At 38.7% G+C, this 16,931-nt stretch overlaps 1 pseudogene; it reads right to left on the reverse strand.

Moving 5' to 3' along the window:
- Positions 1–157: 157 nt before the first annotated feature.
- LOC132367691 (MKI67 FHA domain-interacting nucleolar phosphoprotein-like) lies at positions 158–1,436 on the reverse strand (annotated as a pseudogene).
- Positions 1,437–16,931: the final 15,495 nt, after the last annotated feature.

A 16,931-nucleotide genomic window follows, 5' to 3' on the forward strand; every position in this document is an offset into this window, starting at 1 on the left:
GATGATACTGATACAGGGTGTAGTTATTAATTAATCCATGCTAGCCCACCCCAAACTAACTTAACACTGGTAAACATGATCACATATACATAAATGAATCCCTATTAATAGTGACGCTGCCTTCTCACTCTTCATACAATTTAATGTCCAGTTTCAGCCATCTGATGGGTCTAACAGAGAACCACTTACATGGTCACTTAATAAAGATTTTATTTTCTTTATTTGATGGTAACAACAAAGGCTACAGCCTAGTACTTAAGCTACCCAGGCAGAGCAACCAAAGGCAGCTATGAAAGCTGAAGAGAGCCGTAGAGACAGGACACAGGCAGCGTGAGCCGGACTGCTGTGAGCTGGTGCTCACCCCTGCATTTCTGCGAGGGCGGGAAGCCAAAATCACTGACTGCTCTCCCTGCTGACTTGAATTGACAGTTTTCTTCTCCAACCATCTTGTTACTAAATGCATTCCACCGTATCTAGTTAAATACAAAGAATCAGCCTCCATAATAAAATCACCTTTTTCAGAGCAACCATCACACACGATACATTCAGAATTACTGGTTGCTTTTTTTTCGTCTTTTTTTCCTTGAGCTTGTAGGCGTCTGAGTGTCTTTTGTTTCTTCTTTTACACCAGATATCGGCTGTTTGAAAACTATCTCATTATCTTTATCATCATCATTCATTTTAGCCACTTCAGATTTTCGTTTCTCCAAAAATGTTGGTGTACAAACCGGCGTGGGGCCCTGGCTATCCACAGTCTTCTCAGGATTGTTAGGAGTGACCAAAGCCTCTTTTTTCTTCTTCTTACGTAAAGCCTGGTGCTTTCTGGAATTTCGAGGACCAGTGTTTGAAGCACTTTCCTCATTTTTATGTAAGACCAGTGAAGGGAAGTTATAATCAATTCCCTTCTTAGCCAATCTCTTCCTGAGTGATTTCTCCTTTTTAAATCGCTCTTCCATCCGTAGCTTTTGAAGAAGTGTCCGATTCTGATTATACCGTTTCACTGCTGGATATGATGGCCTTTTAAATGGCATATGCCACTCTCTAAAAAGTTTTTCATGTACTTTTTCAGGTGGTATAAAATGACACTTCAAGAGTCTTTCGCCAAAAAGGTAGTTGTTCATCGTTTCAGCACTATTTTGGCAACATCTTCAGATTCCAACTCCACAAAACCATAGCCTTTGCTATTTCCTGTCGTGGTACTCCTGGACAGTCTGAATCTTGTAACAGTGCCAAACTGGGAAAATATGCTCGGATCTGGGTTTCATAAAGCGACGGAGGTAAATGGCCCACATAGATCACTCCAGGAGTAAGTTTTTGTTTCTACTGTTGCTTGCTTGCGCGCCGGCGAACCTGCGCGCCACCTCCTTCTTAAACTTGATATCCTTCTGCGGGTTTAGGGACAGGAGCGGCTTGGCCGGGCCAGTCAAGGCCGCCATGACGCCAGCTCGCAGGCGGAAGAGCTCATTTTTGACTATATGCTTTTGTATCTGTGGGGAGGGAGTTTTACAAGAAATTACAATATACAAACTTAACTTTTCACAGTCTACTTTTACAATTCAAGTTGAATGAAGAAAACTTAGTCTCATATAGGAATCTTTGCCCTTACTTTTTTATACTGTAGTTATCATATCTACATACGTTGAAAACCTCATCAGACAATGTTACAATTATGTTTCAGCTGCAAGCATATTTCAAAGACTTTAAGAGGATAAAGACAGGTTATTATATTTACTTACAAATTGACCACTTATATTGCTCTTCCATTATTCCTGGTGTTCCAAATTTCTTCCTAGCGTCACCTTATTTTCATCTGAAGAACTTAGTTTAGCATTTCCTTTAGATCCTGTCCTGTAGCAACAAATTCTCTTAGTTGTCATTATTTGAGAATATCTATTTCACTGTCATTCATGAAGGTTATTTTTGCTGAATATAAAATTCCATATTGATAATTCTTCCTTTTCTGAATCTTACAAAAGCTGTTCTACATCCTTTGGCCTGCATGCTTTTGATAAGAAATTTGCAGTTATTCAAATTGTTATTCTCCTATATGAAATGTGTCATTTTTCTATGGCAGATTTCCAGATTATATTTTTCTTTCATTTTTATCAGTTTTATCATTATGTAGCTAGAAATAGATGTTTTCATTGTTCATCCTGTTTAGGATTTGCTAAGCTTCTTAAATCTGGAAGTTTATCTCTTTCACCAAATTCAGGAAGTTTCCAACCAATGTTTATTCAAATGTTTACTCTGTGCTGTGCTCTTTCTGTTCTTCTCTGAGACTCTGATGACATGAATCTTAGACCTCTTAGTGCTCTCAAATAGGTTGCTGAAATCTGTTCATTCTTTTTTCAATATTTTTCTCTCTGTTAAGGTTTGATTATTTTTATTGATAGATATATCTTTAAGTTTACTGACTCATTCCTCTGTTATTTCAATTATCTATGGAGCCCATTCAGTGAATTCTTATTCCAATATTATTTTTGGTTCTGAAATTCCCAATGTGTTCTTCTTTTCATCTTCTACTTCCTGGCTTAGAACTTCTATCTTTCTAGTAATTTCAAGAGTGTTCACCCTTACTTCTTAGAGCATGGTTTTAATAGATGATTTAACATCTTTGCCTAATAATTTGAACATCTGCGTTGACTCAGAGTTGGTGTCTTTGGTTGCCTTTTAAGCGTTAAGATTTTTCTATCTTTGTATGTAAAGTAATTTCAGATTGTGATCCTGGATATTTTGAATATTGTTACGAGACTCTGTTATTGTTTATATCCTAAAGGTTATTTGTTTTGTTACCCAAATTGTTCCAGCTTTGGTCATCAAAACTCTTTCACTTGGATCGTCTGACCTTTTGACATACCCCCACCATTGTGAGATTTTTTTCATTTGTTTGTTTTTGATCACTGCCCTACTTTCTGTCACTATAAGATGCTCCAGTGTCTTCTTTTATATTTCCTTCCCCAGCCCTAGAATAAGACATTCTCCAAGGAGCCCTGTTCCTTTCACTGGAGTTTGGTATTAAAAATAAAATCTGGGTGCTAGATGGACACCTTACTACTTTGCTACTGGAGTGTCTGCTTCTAGCTCCTCTCAGTTGATAGATCAACAAAATATGTGTATATACTAATCCATGTATACACATATATTTATATCTAATTATCTGTATATTAAGCTAAACATGAGTTCATACTGATGTCTCCAACTGTAATCTACTGTCCCATGGATTGTTCTAACCTTCTCCTCTTACTTATGTGTAATCTCCCTCTCCAACAATGAAAAATCTGGCTCCCACCATCTGTCATCCATTTATTTATGGCTCAGTTTCAGTATACATATTTTGTGTGTTCAGAATTGTTTAGCTATGTCCCAGTGTAAAACAACTTCATGAGCTAGAGTTGCTTATATATAGTTCCTTTTACGTTTAGGTATTTCCAATATTACTGAGGTCAGCATGTCCCCCCCCACCACCACTCTGCTGAGGTTGTTTCATACATTTGTAACAGTTATATTCTTATGTCACATTCTTTATTCTTTCCTAGGTTCCCTGACCCGCTAAAGGATTTTTAAAAATTTTAATACCATAAAGTTCATTCTTTGTGATATAAAGTTCTATGGGTTTATGATAAATGCATATTATCATGTATCCACTAATATAATATTATACAGAATACTTTTACTGCCCTAAAAATTCCCCTGTGCTTCATCTATTCAAACCTCTCCTCCCACTCCAAATCCCTGGCAACCACTCATCTGCCATCTCTCTGGGTTTGTTTTTTCCACAATGTCATATAAATAATTATGCAGTATGCAGCCTTTCAGATTGGCTTCTTTCACTTAACAATACAAATCTGAGATTTATCCATGTCTTTGCATGGATTGATAGGTCATTCCTTTTTATCACCAAACAGCATTCCATTGTATGATTATATAACAGTTTAGCAATCTGTTCACATATTGAAGGACTTCTTGGCTCCTTCTAGCTTCTAGCCACTATAAATAAAGTGGCTGTAAATATTAGTGTTCTGGCTTTTGTGTGGACATAATTTTTCAACTCATTTGGTTAACTAATTAGAGCATGATTGCTAGATCATGTGTTAAGACGTTTGTCTTGCTAAGAAATCACCAATCTGTTTTCCAAACTGTACCATTTTGTACCAACAATTAAAGAGAGTTCTTGTTGTCCCATGTCTTTGCCAGTGATTGGTATTCTCACTTAAAAAATTTATTTTAGCCATTCTAGTAGGTAGGTAATGGTATCTCAGTGTTACTGTATTTATATTTCCTTGAGACAAATGACGTCGAACAATTTTCCTCTTGCTTATTGGCAACATCTTTAGTGATATGTATCTTGCTCATTTTTAAAGTTTTTTCTCCTTATAGCTGAGTTGTAAGAGCTCTTTGTATATTTTGGATACAAGTCCTTTATCCGACAAACATTTTGCAAATATTTTCTCTCAGTTTATGGCTTGTCTTTTCATTTTCTTAACAGTGCCTTTCACAAAGCAGAGGTTATTTATTTATTTGTTTTTAGTTTTAATAAAGTCCAACTTATCAGCTTTTTCTTTCATGGATCATGTTTTTGGTGTTGTATCTAAAAATTCATTCCCTATCCCAAGGTTACCTAGATTTTCTGTTATTTTTTCTTCTTATTGTTTTTTTTGTTTTACATTTAGGTCTATGATCCATTTTGATTTAATTTTTGTGAAAGACCATTTACTTTTCAGAGACCTCAGATAGCTGCTTCATGCCTTCTGTCCAGGATTTATAGTTGCGTTTGGTGGTATAGATAGGATAGAATTTGTTTCTCCATATTTCTCAGAACCATTTATGAGCACTTAATATTTTACTTTAGAAGTTTCTTCTTGCTTTATTTAAAGTTTTCAATTTTCCTGTATTCTCTCAGCCAGTTTCTATGTTAGAATAATAAAGTATATGATCAGTATATCAAGGAAACAGTGACTTCCATTTACTCTTAAGTTCCTGAATCTTGCAGAGATTATCACAGACCAGATTCCATCCATCTCTTTGGATCCAAATTACTATTTCTTTGAGGATCAATAAGCAAACTACAAACTCACAAGAATAAGAAGATAGTATTTCTGGTACTATAGGGATTTAAAATTCTCCTACTTCCCTTTTAAGCAAAGCACCTAGCAGGTGGCAGTTCTAGAAATCCATACTTTTAGATTCTGATTCTAGCTGTGCTCCCTGCCTGACTCCCTAACACTAAAGTGACTCCGAGGAATTTGAAATGTCTGCTATTTTAAAACAGAAAACTAGGCATTCAAAAGGAAATTTAAAAATACATTTTACTACTCACATATTAAGGCAAGACTGCTTTTTCCTGGTCCTGACTTCTTAAGCTGCTCTAATATGTACAAGGAGAGACATCATGACAAAGAAGCCAATCTGTCCAGAAAAAATCCAAACCATAAAACTAGATAAAAGACCCATCTCTTGTTCTAGAACATATGGAATTTTGCTTTTCAGAATGGCTGAATTCTACTGTGTGAAAAATTCATATTTATTGTGTAGCCTCAATAACTCAGAATATTGTATCAGTTGCTCAGCTCTTGACTGACCTTAGCTTTTTCCAGTTATCTGCAATGATATCACCACTCTGACCTAAGCTTGCCACTGCATACCTGCTACCTCTTAATCTATGGAAGTCATGGTTCAAAGGGATGATAGAAGATTCTAACCAATAGTAATTTGGGTTTTTAGCCACATGACCCTAGAGGTCATCAGCCAGCATCAAATTCTCCAATGTCCATGTGCTATTTGCCATATTGGTTTCCTCCTAATGCTGCAGAACCTATAAATGTTTTTAATTTAAGATATAATTGACATATAACATTGTATTAGTTTTAGGTGTACAACATAATGATTTGATGTATGCATATATCACAAAATGATTACAATAAGTTTAATTAATATCCATCATCACACATAGTTACATTTTTTTTCTTATAGTGAGAACCAAATGTCTTTTTAAAAAAAATATTTTATATTGGAGTATAAGTTGACTAACAATGTTGTGTTAGTTTCATGTGTACAGCTAAGTGATTCAGTCATGCATATACATGTACCTGGCAGAAAAATTCTCTTTCAAATTCTTTTCCCATTTACGTTATTACAGAATTCAAATGTCTTTTTAAGGCATGTATTCCTTCATCCTTCACTTATTTTTCCTAAATAGTTGATAATATGCTGAGGTACAGACATGATTTGTCTAATTTGAAATTGGCTCTTTCTCCTTTGCAGCACACATTTACATAGAGGCATGTCTGTACTTCCCCAAATCCAACACACATATATCCAAATAAGGCAACAACTAAGCTTACTTAAAACTTGCACAACTGATTTGAGGAAGGTGGGGAGACTATCTCTAACTGTGCTGCAGTCACTAAAATCTTTATCCTGAGATAAAACAGGGCAAGATGTCACTGGGTGTTAATAACTATTGATAAGGAAATGCAATAATTTGAAGAGCAGTATTAATCATCATAGATAAGTTAGGAGGACAGGAATGAAGATCCTCAGATAGTAGTGAGGAATATCTGACTATTCTCAGGCCTTAGGTGGCTCTTCTTTCATTCATGTATTCACGCATTCATTTATTCATTCATGTCTTCACCAAATACTATTTAAGCTCCTATCATTATTTTTTAAATTAATTAATTAATTAATTTTATTTTTGGCTGTGTTGGGTCTTCGTTTCTGTGCGAAGGCTTTCTCTAGTTGCGGTGAGCGGGGGCCACTCTTCATCGCGGTGCGCGGGCCTCTCACTATCACGGCCTCTCTTGTTGCGGAGCACCGGCTCCAGAGGCGCAGGCTCAATAGTTGTGGCTCACGGGCCTAGTCGCTCCACGGCATGTGGGATCCTCCCAGACCAGGGCTTGAACCCGTGTCCCCTGCATTGACAGGCAGACTCTCAACCACTGCGCCACCAGGGAAGTCCTAAGGTCCTACCATTTTTTAGGAAAAGTGCTGGGCAAGAGGATAAAGTGGTGAGCACAATAGACATACTTTGTGTTCCCATAGGTTACACTGGAACAATTTCAAGTGTTATGTGCTTAGTGTTGTAACATGGCATGTACAGAATGTCATGGAAGAACCAACAAGGACATCAGATTGAATCTGGTGGCTTCTGAAGTAGTCAGGCTGGAAGATTGGGAAGACACATGGGGGACACCTGGAGGTCTCACTGCACATGGGAAACTTAGGCTGTGACCAGAATGAGTAGGTCAAGAAAAACCAAAGCAAACCTTCACTCCTATTTGCTTTGAGCGAATATCACCCACCTCCAGAAAGTTGCCTCTGCTTCCACCATCCCCCTCAAAAGGAGAAAAATACACAGCACAAATGGTCACTTTCTACTCAACCCCTTCCATTAGCCTTGAATTATTCTTAACTTGTTTTCTCTGTGAATTAATTAATTCCTCCAGGATTAACTGCAATCTTGAGAGCAGTCCTTTTGCATTTCTGTGCTTGTGAGCACTTAGCATTGATGAACGTCAGTACAGTCTGGTCTTGTTACTGATTTTTGTTTCATTGGAAAATAAAAAGTCCTCCAATATCTCATAAATTCAGATCACTGGGTCTCAGAGAGTCTCTTAAGGTTGGAGTGTTTGCTACCAAATGTAAAATAGATAGCTAGTGGGAAGCAGCTGCATAGCACAGGGAGATCAGCTCGGTGCTGTGTGACCACCTAGAGGGGTGGGATAGGGAGGGTGGGAGGGAGACACAAGAGGGAGGGGATATGGGGATGTATGTGTGCACACGGCTGATTCACTTTGTTGTGCAGCAGAGGCTGGCGCAGTATTGTGAAGCAGTTATACGACAATAAATATCTATTAAAAGAAAAGTTGGAGAGTTTGGAATACATCTTCAGAGGAACAACTCAGGGTCAACCTTTTTCTTTGAAATTATTTGATTTCTCAGGTATAATGGTAGGCGTATAATCCTGTTTTATCATCTAGGCCTAATGGAAACATTTTTTTCCATAATGGAAATGTTTAGGATTTCATATATGCACAGTGTGGATGTTAAGCTCCAACTGTGCCAATCAGAAATTCCATGATTAAATGATAACAGAGCCAAAGCCACAGCATTGGTACATCACCTACACCAGAAAGGGCTGTCTCCCTGCCCCTACTTAACAGCCTGCCATGTACTTCTTCAGTCTTCTTGCCAAGTTGTTGGGTAGCTTTGATAAACAGGACATGTTAGTCACCAGCGTAGACTAAAATGCTGAGGCCTTTCCTTTCTTATTTATTGAAGCTGTTTTAAGTTAGGGAATAACAACAAATTATAAAAGTGACCAAATTGCTACTTACAAAATGTATTTCATGGCAGAAAAATTGCTCCTGCACAATCAGTTTTTAGGCTAAATTTGAACACGACGGTGATTTTTTTTTAACAATCATAAACCCCTGCTGACAAAAGACTTAACTCTATCGGTGACAGCAGATGCTACTAAAATACTGTTTTGTCTTAGCGGTTCATGGTGTATCATAAACCCAGCAATTATGATTGTTTAAAAGCTTGTTGCCAGAGTGAGCTCCAGACCCACAGTGGGAAGCATATTGTCTAAAAAGAATACAAAGTAATTGGGATTTTATCTAATACAGCAATGAATATATTCATGAAAACTCTGCACAAGTGCTACAGAATTAGTCTCATAACCTGACATGAAGAGCAAATAAAAATCTATACAAACTGTTAAATGGGGGAAAAGGCAATGATTTCCTTTGAGGACGTGGAAGATTCTCAGAGGTGTTTGTGCTAAGGTTTACTGCAACTTTCATGGTGCTAAGACCACCTTATGTGGCATGGCAGGGAAGACGCCAGGCTGACCCTGAGCTTGGACCCATTTCTGCCAACAGTGGTGTGACCTTGGACAACCTTATACCAATACATATTTTTTTCCCTCAATAGTAGCACTAATTCTTGCCCTCATCATTATAGATTTGCTAATGATCTGGCTTCTAAGCCCTGATAACTGTGAATATAAAGGAGGAGGAGGAGAAGGAGGAAGAAGATAAAATAAATAGAGTGTGTAAAAGGATTTTAGAAAAACCCTTAATGACTTCCTAAGATGCTTAGAATAAAACAAGACTTCATTAGCCATGGCTGGCAAGGTAGTGCCCGTGATCTTGCCCCTGGCTCTCTCTCCACTTTGATCTCCTGACAGTCTATCCCTGATCATTTGTGTAAACCACCCGGGTCTCCTTGCTGTTTCTCTAAAATAGTAGCACCAGGAAGTTTCCACTTTCTGTTCTCTTGACCTGGAACGCTCTTCCTCCAGCGATTCCTTTCTATCAGGGTCAACCCACAACTGAAATAAAATTATATGGCCTTTAATAATTCATCTTTCAAGTTTATAATAAATGCACAAGCCCACTAATAAAAAAATATGAGGGGAAGATAAGAATAAATAACTTAGAGAAAGATAAATAAAAAGTATTAAACAAGCAAAAGAAATAGTGTTTATCCTCACTAAATAGATCAACTTATGAAACAACATTTTAAAGCTAAAATTAGCTCCTAAATCAATGACTTAAATGTTGTAGTGAAACTGGAATATTCAAGTCCTGCTGGTGGCATTTTTTTTTTCTTTTTTTAATTTTTAACACTACTTTTATTTACTTATTTTATTCATTTTATGGCTGTGTTGGGTCTTCATTTCTGTGCGAGGGCTTTCTCTAGTTGTGGCAAGTGGGGGCCACTCTTCATCGCAGCGCGCAGGGCCTCTCATTATCGCGGCCTCTCTTGTTGCGGAGCACAGGCTCCAGACGCGCAGGCTCAGTAATTGTGGCTCACGGGCCTAGTTGCTCCACGGCATGTGGGATCCTCCCAGACCAGGGCTCGAACCCGTGTCCCCTGCATTGGCAGGCAGATTCTCAACCACTGCACCACCAGGGAAGCCCTGCTGGTGGCATTTTAAATTATAAATGCTTTTGGGGGGGAAATCAACTGGCAATATGTATGTCAAGGACTATAAAATGCTTAAAATTTTTTCACACAGAAAATTCACCTTTAGAAATGATTCCCAAAGAATGTCAACCTCTATGCATTGTCTGTAGTATTGAAAATATAGCAATTCAAGTATAATAAAATGATTAAATATATGGTAGTTGAACAACAAAATCATACTCTGTGTAGCCTTAAAATGTTAATTACTAGGAATATGTAGAAACTAGAAAGTATTTATGCTAAGTTGCTGAGAAAGAAAAAAATAAAACTTATTTGTACATGGTCAAACACCAAAAGGCGATTTATAGGAGTAAAATTAAGATTGTTGCTGTTCTATCTTTTGCAAATTTGTATTTAGTGCTTGGTTCTAACACCTTTGCAATCTTAAATGAGGAAACACAGTGATCCCATTTCCATTGTTCAGTTCTTTTGCTAATTTCTGACTTTGCCAAAGATATTAACTCTGTCTTAAACATTAGTAAATAATTTGTGTCATTATCTGCAGACCCTAACACTAGCACAGCGTCTGGACTATACTGACAGCTGAAAGTCTGCCTCTCGAACCAAACAGAGATGGACGTGACAAATAGCTGAGAAAACTGAGATCCTTCCATCTACTCTTTACCTCTAACTGTGTTAAATTTCAATCAAGTTGACTGAAAAGAAACCATATTGAACCTGACAGCATGTGAGGAAATGCAAGAATATAGAGTTTCTGAGGCTTTGACCAGTGAAATAGTTGCTAATTTTCTAATGATGTTTGCCCTCAAGAAGTGTTAATTTAATTTGGTCCTTCATCATAGTACGGTAAGTGAGGGTTCCCCTTTTTGACGTCTATAACTAAATTCTATTTTGGATCATTAAAATACTGATGAAAAGGGGGAGGCAAATTGGAACATATTCAAAAAATGTAAAAAAAAAAAACAATGTATGACGTTTTATTGAGAAAAGATTGAGACAACCAAATGTTTTTTATCCTGATGATATGTGGAAGGAAAGAGCTCCCTAGACAGAGGTGATGCTCCTGCAAGTCAGTGAGACATTGAAGAACAAGGTATTTGGGGACCCTGAATGGGAGGACAGCAGAGAAGGACCCAAGAGGTCGAGGGGACAGCTAGAGAAGGGCTTCCCAGGCTGTGCTAAGAAACAGACTTTTATCGTGAAAAGATAAGGAGACTTTGAAAGACTTCTACAAAGAAAATACTATTTTTTGTTTGTTTGTTTTTCCCAAAAGAGAAAGAAAAAATGCCATGGGCTACATCCATGAAGCTCCTTCTACAGATATATAGGAGGTATCTGAGTTGTAAAATATGGCATAAAACTTCAAGAACTGCATGAAGCAGAAAAAGCAATAAAATACTGTAAAATATTGGCTTTGGTGACTTGTGATGTTATTACAGCCTTCTTATTTCTCGGTGCCCTAAAGCTACAATGTGCAGTGAATATTTGCACCTTCAGATAGGTTGTCTTCTTGTTGCTCATGCAAAGAAATGTATCTAATGATTTTTCCTTCTGTTTCAGAATAGCATCATTTGTTTCACAAGAATTATATCAATTGCAACTTGTTTTGATACATAGCTGACACTACTGTTGGAGATGTCTTCCAAGTCCCTTGAGTATATTCTGAGTCCACTTAAATGCAGTTCAAAATAGGACTGATGTAAGAGCACAGACAGGGAGATGAGAGTCCCCCTTGAGAATCTGCCTCTAACTAGCTGTTCAACCTAATGTTTGCCAAACCGAAATCAAGACAAGTCATCTAACAGTGGGCCATGCTTTTCTAAGTGGGTTGTCGGAAAATTGGGGTCATGTGGCCACAGTCCATTATATTTGTGGGTGATGTGCTGAGGAGGTAGACCAGATGTCCTCTGAGTAGGGTGCAAGATTTACCAAATAAAAATACAGGTCCTTCAGTTAAATATACTTTTCAGTGTATCTCAAATCTTGTGTGGGAAATGCTTATATGAAAACAAAACTTGTTGTCTATCTGAAATTCAAATTTAACCTGGCACCCTGCATTTTATCTGTTAGCTTTGCAAGCTCTGAGGACTCAAAGAACACCACAATCATGATAAGCTAATGGACAGAGCACTCATAGGGCTGACTGGTGGCCCAACTTCAAGTGAAGTCAAACTTTAAGGCAAAGGGCAGCTACTGCCTCCCTGATAATGAGTTAATACTCAGGCATTATCTCCTGACCGCTTCCACTAGGAGAAATTAGAGGACAAGCCCTAATCTGGGTCCTTGGTTCTGGGCTCTCCATGGTCTCCAGGTGAGGAGACCTGGGTTGTCTGTAGGAATCCCAAACCTCCAGGCACCTGTCCTGCTCAGAACATAAGCACAGTCACCATGACACTTTTTAATCCTGACTGCTGAGGCCATCTGGACAATCTCTAAATCATCTAACTTCATCTGTAGCTTGACAGTTTTGTACCTTGGCTTTCAGGTTCTAATCTAACTTCTTTCCCTTCCCTCTCTCTTTTCTCCCTCTCCTTCTTCCTCTCTTTCTCCCTGCCCCTTTCTCAGTCTTGACCCAGGACTGTCCATCTCTGACCTGCCCTGACATGTGATCTAAATCATCAGATTCTCCAGTCCTGTCTAGAATCCAGGGGTACATCACTGGCTGCAGTGGGGGGTTTTCTAACCCTCCTGCCAGGCAATGTCCATGCCTGTACTCTGGACCATGCCAGCCTCCATTACTGCTAACAGTACGAGGGACACTTTGGGCAATCTCCTTACTTCCCTGCCTGAACCCCAGAGATGAACGTAACTCCTCTATGTGCTGTCAATCAAGGAGAAAGACAGGAGGGTCAAACATCTAAAACATGGAATCAGGAAAGGTGTAGAGAAGTGGGGGTGGGAATCTAGTTCTGAATATAATTTATAGGATGAGAAATTAAACCTTTAAAGAAATCAGCAAGCCAAGTTTAGGCATTCTGGTAGCTTCAAACTGCATCTTATCTTCAGAGCTTTCGATGAAAATTTGAAAGCCTAAGTCTTTCCTTTATATTCATGCATATAAAACCTTCACAATCCCACTAGAAAACAAAACAATTTCACAAAGTAATTTGGACACTTAAAGAAAGAATTGTAAACATCAGGGTTTGAAAAGTTGGAAAATATAAGCCCTACGAAATAAGCAGAACTTCTAACTTGTACAAGGGACCCTGTTGGCAGAACATAAGCAACTGAAAAGGACTCAGGGAAGTCAAATTTTCAGTCCTCTAGACTCTACGTCAGTGTCTAGACCAAAGTCAAGGGGATTTTAGGCCATAGGACACCATGTACGTCATGGCCGTGGCTCTCTGTTTCTGACACAGCTCATATCCTATTTCAACTCTATAACTGATAAGGTTTTCTTTGGGGGCAGCCAGATATCATTTTTAAACACAAGACTGTCTTCTATTTATAGGATATCAGGTAGTTCTAGTTAGGAGATCACACTTCTAAAATTAAAATGTGATTTAATGGGAAAGTAAATTTAAGTGATTGATATGCAGATTTTCAGGAATGGGTTTTATGCCAGATATGGTCTCTTGACCCGACTCTCAGCCTTTGGCTTTCTCCCCATATTGCAATATCCCTCTCCATCTTTTTCACTCACCTCACTCCTAACCAATCTTTGGAGAAACCGCAAGTCCCTATCCATAGCGACTGTGGCTTAGTCCATTTAAAAAAATCTTCTCTCTAAACTTCTATTATATCTGAACTCTAGGAAAGGAGGTTTTGCAAAACATTGAGCACTGTCCTAGTGTTCTTTCTACATTCACCAATTTAATCAATAACTGTGTTGTTGGTGTATGTGCCTTAGTGTCCCACCCACAGTAAGGATGCCTTTGTAAGCCCTCAGAGCTTTACTTAGCCCAGAGCCATCCATACAACAATGAGTTCAATGGCTATCTGCTTGCCATTCATTACATGACACTTCAGTTCTTATAAATAATACAAAGATAAATAAGCCCAGTTTCTAAACTAGAATGCATTCTGATTTACAAAATACTTAAAGAAATAAAACATGTATAGATTAAAAAAATATATAACAGTAATGAGAAAAGAGATGCAAGAACTTGGTGTCTGAGAACAGCCATTCTTCCCCAGCCAAAGAGATGATGGCATTCCAGGCATGGGGTCTGGGCAGAGCTAAGACAAGACATTATTAAAAGGGGCCAGAAGGCCAGCCACAGGTGACTGTCAAAAGAGGAGAGTAACTTCTGTCAGCCTAATAGCCACACTCACCTCTACAAGAACATCTTTTCTGTTCTGCTTCGAGGACCAGGGATAGCTCCTGGCCACAGCAGAGACCTAGTTAGGATGCCTTGAATTGAATGTTCTGTAATATTAACATCTGGTGCTAAACAAAGTGGTTTCACACAGATTACCTCACTAAAAGAAGCCAGTGCAGGTATATTTGTGCTCATTCTACACGTGAAGAAACAGAAACTTGAAGAGGCTCCGCAATGTGGCTTGGAAGTGGCAGAGGCAAGGCCAGAGACCAGGACCCATGTCCTCTGATGCGTGGACGGCAGGATGAGTCCCAAACTTTGGTGAACCACGAATCACGTGCAATTCTTTCTTACAAAAAATAAAAGCCAATATCCATTATCTTACCCAGGACTCACTGAGACAGGGTCTCTGAGTGGGAACCTTGACATCTGATATTTTAAGATCCACAGATAATTTAGATGTGCACCAAAGTTGAGGACCATGAACCAGTTGGAAAGACAGACAGATGGTGGAGGCCTCAGTCTCTGTTTGTGCTTCTTGTCAGTACAAGAGAATCACCTGGAGCCCTCCCACAGACACCCTCATTCACTGGCTCTGGGAAGTCTGTAGTTTTAAATCTCGATCATTTTTCATTTAGTTATCCTGCAAAATACACTTTGATCAACACAGCTCTAAGCTCTGATGAGTTTTATTCTTTCTACACTAGGAGATATGAAAACATTTTAAAGGGGGCAAAAATAGTTTATGTACAGTGTCCTCATTATGTACATTCTTAAATGTTGTCCAAACACCTCACAATCCCTAACTGCATTTTACTCCTTAGTTCTCACTCTCTAAGGGATCGTACCATAATCCAGGTGTGGACACTTATCAATTCAGGCTATGATCTAATAAAAATGTGAAAACAAAACTCTTCCAACACTCTCCCAAAATAATCTTTACTTCCTTCTGGTAAACATTTTATGATTTATTTCAATATTTTGTTTTAACTGCATGCTTTAATAGTCTTAGTAAAGCAGAGTGTCAGAAGACAACTTAGATGAGAACATGCACATTTTTATTTTAATTTTTCCCTTTTTACAAGAATCTGTCATGTGCTATCAAAGTAATGTATTTGCATTACTTTTTTTCTTTAAGAGCACACACAAACATGTAATATACAGAGAAACGTTTCGTGTGCCATTGCCTTATTCTGTTTCAAGTGTGTTTTCTAAGATCCCTGGGGAAATCAATAGAAAAACTTCAGAAAAACGCTTGCGTGCTTGAGGGTGAACAGACGCTCCACTCCCCTCCAGGAAAGTCTGCTCCCTCTTCTTGGTGAACTGCTCTGAGTACCATGCACCTTCAGGTGACAAAAAGTATATTCACTGAGTGTGTGATTAGTCAGGTGCAAGTCTGCAGGCTTGCCAAAGGCAGACAGGACAGGAATGGCGCCATTCACAATGAAAGATACCAGGCTAACGAAGCACGAAGCTGTCTTCAAGTAGCTGCGGGTCTGCATTAGGCTATGAGGAGTTGTTTTGAAATCTTAATTTCATGCAGTATGAGAATGTGACGGAAGGGTGTTCATCACCAAACAAGGATTTTCAGTGGCAATTAAAGTGCCTGCCAGCAGTAGTAGCATAGCCAGTAAATCCAAACCAACCTTTCCACTGCCACTGCTTCCCGTGGAACCCTTAGTAAATGGGATGGAGTGAGGAGAACTTTCTCGATGGCAGTAGTTGGAAATCGATTCCCCATCCCATTCTTAAGGAGATGGTTCATTGAAGAGAAAAGAAAAGGTTAAATTATTTTAGGAAGAGTGCTGCTTTTCTGCCTGAATAAAAGTTGCCATGATGCCCGGTTTCTTAGCACCCTCTCCAAATGTTATCCCCTTACCACTGATTTGTGTTTTCACCCGGGGTTTTCCTCCAGGTTAGAAACCCCAGATTTATTCAGTTTTGATTTAAAATACATCTTCTCAATGTGAAAACAAGCTTCCCAAAGAGAGAACAGCTGGTTGACTGAACCCTTTCTAGAAACTCTAATCTTAAAATGACTTAAAATCTCTGATTATGGCTAAGCCCGGTTCCTGGGAGTCAAGCTTAACTTAGTTTCCTAACTGTTCAAATGAAATGGGGAGAAAATATTTTTTAGAAGGGCATACAAGTCATGGCCCATGTGAAGAATATTATGAAGCTTCTCAGTGAGAAAAGCTTATTAGAAAAGGAACTAAGAGGTGGGGTGAGGCGGGTGGAAGGACAGCCACTTACCCTCTAGGATGTGGTTTAGCACAGACTTTGGGTTAGGACAGTTGATAACAGAGTTGAACGTAGGAGGAAGAGGGTATAAAGAATTGAAACCCTACATCTCCCACCCAGACTGGTGGCTTCTTGATTCAGATTCTGTAACTTTCTGCTTCTTTCTTGATGACACCCCAAATGCTTCCTCTGGCCCCAGAATCACAGAGCCTATTTTATCCCACTGTTCACACATTACAAGGAGAAAAGCAAGGAGACCTTGTTCTGCAAATCATTTCTGCTACCTTATTTTGTTCCATTCTAAAGTAATAAGTTCACAACAGCAATTGAACAAGACCTCAGCTGGGCAGGAAATAAAAAAGAATGGAGATGAGATTCACAAAAGTTAATGAAAGTCACTCCAAGTGACTGTGCTGAAAGAGCACGGGCTTTAGAATCAAGTGAACTGGAGCATCAATCTGGCTGGACTCCTTACTAGTTGTATAATATGAC

This window comes from Balaenoptera ricei, chromosome 6, assembly GCF_028023285.1.
Source record: "Balaenoptera ricei isolate mBalRic1 chromosome 6, mBalRic1.hap2, whole genome shotgun sequence".
NCBI lineage: Eukaryota > Metazoa > Chordata > Mammalia > Artiodactyla > Balaenopteridae > Balaenoptera > Balaenoptera ricei.